The sequence below is a fragment of the Jatropha curcas genome, chromosome 10 (assembly GCF_041381405.1).
Source record: "Jatropha curcas cultivar XTBG-Jc1 chromosome 10, XTBG_Jcur_1.0, whole genome shotgun sequence".
Taxonomy (NCBI): domain Eukaryota; kingdom Viridiplantae; phylum Streptophyta; class Magnoliopsida; order Malpighiales; family Euphorbiaceae; genus Jatropha; species Jatropha curcas.
Window position 1 is genome coordinate 25,018,878 of NC_143160.1, and position 4,981 is coordinate 25,023,858.

Sequence of the window (4,981 nt, forward strand, 5' to 3'; positions counted from 1 at the left end):
TGACTGAAGCACCAGTGTTAACTCAGCCAGTGTCAGGTAAAGACTTTGAGATTTACAGTGATGCCTCTCATATTGGGTTAGGATGTGTACTCATGCAAGACAGGAAAGTGGTAGCTTATGTCTCCAGACAATTGAAGCCACATGAATTGAATTATCCAACCCATGATTTAGAATTGGCAACCATTGTTCTAGCATTCAAAGTATGGCGGCATTATCTGTATGGTGAAAAGTGTTACATTTACACAGATCATCAGAGTTTAAAGTATTTACCGACACAGAAAGATTTGAATTCAAGACAACGGAAGTGGATGCAGATTCTGGCTAATTATGATTATGTCATTAATTACCATCCGGGCAAAGCTAACGTGGTAGCTGATGCCCTTAGCCGGAAATCATTGTTTGCTTTGAGAGCAATGAGAATTAGCATGGAGTTGCAACAGCAGGGAGTTATTGTAGCACAGATGCAAGTACAGCCATCTTGGGTTCAGGAAGTTGCAGAGGCACAGAAGAAAGATGCACAAACAGCACTATGGGTAAAACAAGTACAGGAAGATCATGGTGGGAAATTCAGATTGGATAACAGTGGAGTCCTATTCTATGAAGACAGAGTTGTTGTACCACAGATAGGGGAGCTTAGACAAAAGATTCTGCATGAAGCTCATAACAGTCCATATACAATGCATCCAGGTAGTACCAAGATGTATCAGGATTTGAAGAAAGGCTATTGGTGGCCGGGCATGAAGAAAGATATCGGACATGTTGTAACAAGATGTTTAACATGTCAACAAGTAAAAGCAGAACATCAACTACCATCTGGGTTACTTCATCCAATAACAGTGCCAACATGGAAGTGGGATCAGATCACGATGGATTTTGTTACTGGATTACCTCAGACGCAGCGGAAGCATGATGCAGTATGGGTGATCGTGGACAGATTAACTAAGTCCGCACACTTTCTACCAGTCAGGATGGACTATTCTCTAGACAAGTTAGCAGACATTTATGTTAGCGAAATAGTCCGACTACATGGAGTTCCATCATCCATTATCTCTGATCGTGATCCAAGGTTTACATCGAAGTTTTGGGGTAAACTGCAGGAAGCATTAGGGACGAAATTGCATTTCAGCACTGCATTTCATCCTCAGACAGATGGCCAATCAGAGAGAGTAATTCAGATCCTGGAAGACATGATGAGATCATGTGTTATAGAATTTGAAGGCAGTTGGGACAGATATGTACCTCTCATGGAGTTTGCCTACAACAACAGCTACCAATCAAGCATTAAGATGGCACCATATGAAGCATTGTATGGTCGACCATGTAGGACACCTGTGTGTTGGACAGAACTGAGTGAGAAGAAGATTTTGGGTCCAGATTTGGTTAGAGAAATAGAAGAGAAAGTGGAAATCATCAGAAAACGGCTGAAAGAAGCAAGTGATCGACAGAAGTCTTATGCTGATTTAAAGAGAAAGGATATGGAGTACTCGGTGGGTGATAAAGTATTTCTGAAAGTTTCACCATGGAAAAAGATCCTAAGGTTTGGACGAAAGGGTAAGCTTAGCCCTAGGTTCATTGGTCCATACGAGATTGTTGAACGTGTAGGACCATTGGCCTATCGCCTAGCGTTACCTTCAACCTTAGATCGAATTCATAATGTCTTTCACGTATCCATGTTAAGGAGATACAGATCAGACCCATCACATGTGTTATCAGCAGAAGAGATTGAAATTCAGCCGGATCTCACTTATGAAGAAGAACCAGTTCAGATCTTAGCCAAAGAAACTAAGGAATTGCGGAACAAGAAAATAGCATTGGTTAAAGTCCTTTGGAGGAATCATAAGACAGAAGAAGCAACTTGGGAATCTGAAGACACCATGCGACAACAGTATCCGCAGTTGTTCACAACAGGTAAACTTCGGGACGAAGTTTTTATTTAGGAGGGGAGAATTGTGACATCCTACCGAGTCGAGTCTTAGCATAGAGTTGAGTAGTCGAGTTGAGTCGAGTTGAACCAAACCCGGTTGGGGTAGAATGGGTTATTAAGTGGAGTTACTTGATTGAGAGAAAAGATTAAAGCATATGGGTGAGGATTGATTTGCATTAAAAGATTGAGCTTGGGTATTAAGTTGTAGCCTGTTTACAATTGAGGTACCATTTAGGAAGTTTTACACACAAATCCCTTGATTTTTGATGGCCTACCCATAATACTCATTTTCACTTTCCCATTTTCATGTTTATCTTCATCTTCTTCATTTTCTTCCTTTCCTCTTCCACCTTACTTTTAATGGTAGTTAAGCCTTAACTTCAATTTTTCTTCTATCCAAGTAAGTAAACCTTCTTGAAGTTCATAATTGAAACATTTGGTGCTATTGTTTTAGAATTCATAAGAATTCTTATTTATAGGTGAAGGGAGTTCAAAGAGTGTAGAGAAAAGAAGCTAAAGAGGAGCTCAAGCTTTTGGAGTAAAGGTTTGATATCTCTTGTTATTTTTCATTTTCTTTGTATGAGATTTGTGTGGTGTGTTGCTATTGAGACAATCTTGCTTTATGTTGAGTGGGAGGACTGGTAATGGTGAGAAAACAGGGGAAAATAGGGGAAGTATTGAATAAATGAAGTGAATATTGAGTTTATGTTGAAACAGGTTTTGCTGGAAATTTCACTAGTAACTTCATCTTGATTTTGACCCCATTTAATGATGAAATTAGGAAGTGTCATAGAAGAGTTATTTGTTCCTCTATGTGTTAGCTTTACATGGGTTTTTGAATCATTCAAATTGGAGTTGTATATTGAGAGATATGACCAAAAGAGTACAGACAGTGCAGGCTGGAAGCGCGCGCGCGAATTGCATGACGAGTTCGCGTTGCCTTCTCGCGCTCGCGAATTTGAACTACGCGCTCGCGACTTTCACCTGAAACTCTCTGACTCTCATTTGGCACATCTCGCGCTCGCGACTTTGAAGTACGCGCTCACGACTTGTGCTCGCAAACTCTCTGACTCTCATTTGGCACATCTCGCGCTCGCGACTTTGAAGTGCGCGCTCGCGTACTTGGCCCTTGGCCTATAAGCGCTCGCGACCTTCATCGGGCGCTCGCGAAATTGGCCTGGGAACTCACTGTCTCTCATTTGGCACTTCTCGCGCTCGTGACTTTCAAGTACGCGCTCGCGACTTGTGCCCGATAACTCACTGTCTCTCATCTGGTGCATTACGCGCTCGCGACCTTGCAAGGCGCGCTCGCGACTTGTGTTTTCATGCATTTTTGGACTTCTTTTTCAATGCAATTGTATTCCTTTGCTTCACTTATATGCCTCCAATCATTTTAACATCAAATACAACATTAGAACATGTATCAAAACAACATTCAAGCATGCAAATGATGTGAAATCAAATAAACATTATGAATTATGAAGTTATGAACTATGACTATGATGTTGTGTGATATTATTGACATACCAACATTATGCTCCATTGAGGTTAGGTAGAAACCATGTAGATAAGGCTATGTCGCGACATAGGATAGCAGATCTGCACCTCATACAGTTTGATACTCCGGCTACAGGCCGTTGAGTGGATATGATTATATGGGCCATAGCAGCCAAGCATACAATATTCATCCAGTTCCATACAGTTTTTCTTATCACTTCGGTTTCACTATAACATTATGGAGCCATACAGATATCTTGACATAACATTTCATGAATTATACAGTATTATAAACAGTATAAAAGATAATCAAGGTATCATGAAAGTATCATGATGTGTGTGCTTATATGTGCCATATGTGTTTACATGGTTCTTTCTATACATGTATGTGCTTAATTGTTTCTTTATATGTTGAGATATCCACTGAGCTTTATTGCTCAGCGAGTTACCTGTTTAACTCGCAGGTTTTGATATTGGACCGTAGAGAGTCAGCTTACAACTGCTGCAGTTCATCTGTAGAAGACTCAGTCTTCAGGGTAGCTACTCATTTGGATATGTATCTTTGTCTACCCTTTTTATGGCATGTACAGGGCACACAGTTGGGCCCATTTCATTTTGACATTAGTATCATGTTTTGTAAATATAAATTACATTATTTTTGTAAACAGTATCAGCATGCTATTATATTCAATATACATTATGACTTCAGCATGTCAGGCCATACAATTAACCAGTTTGTAGCATCTCGGTCCGGTTCATTCGGGTTTACGGGTGGACCGGGAAGGGGTGTTACACAATACCATATTCGTCATCACTGACTTCTCTATGATCAGGATAAGAAGAATCAATGTAAAGCTCTCCTCACCAATTACACCTTTGAGCCTATTATTCAAACTATTCTCTCCAGTAAAACCAAAATCAGGTCTTGCTTTACCTAATGGAACATGTTGAACCTCCTCCTCTGGCTTTGCCCTAGCTCTCCTAGCATAGTGCTTAACTCTCTCTCTCTCGCTTCCTTTAATTCTTCATGCACATCACTTGCATCACCTTCAACATCTCCATCAAGCCCATCTTCTTAAACTTCAGCTTCATAATCACTATCTTCATCAAGCCCATCTTCTTAAACTTCAGCTTCATAATCACTATCTTCATCTGAGCTGTTTTCTTCTTGACTTTTATTGGAGGAACTGCCACTCTCAATATCCCCCTCACCCCCCTTCATCTACACTAGGTTTAGATCCAGAACCAACACTAGGAAACTGCATATGACCCCTTTCACAATCTTGCCCTTCAGTGTTACCCACTTGCACATTAGCCCTTTCACAGTCTGCCCCTTCTTTGTTACCCATTTGTACATTAGCCCCTTCTGCACAAACATATTCCCTTTCCTCATTTGCACCTTCCCCTAATGGATTTTCATTTTCCACATTTGGCCCTTCCCTTAATGGATTTCCATCCCAGGACACATTCATTAATAGTGCATCATTAACTTCAATAACATCTGGTAGGTCAACTACATGCTCAATAAACAACTCCATTGTGCCCCCATTTTTCACAAAC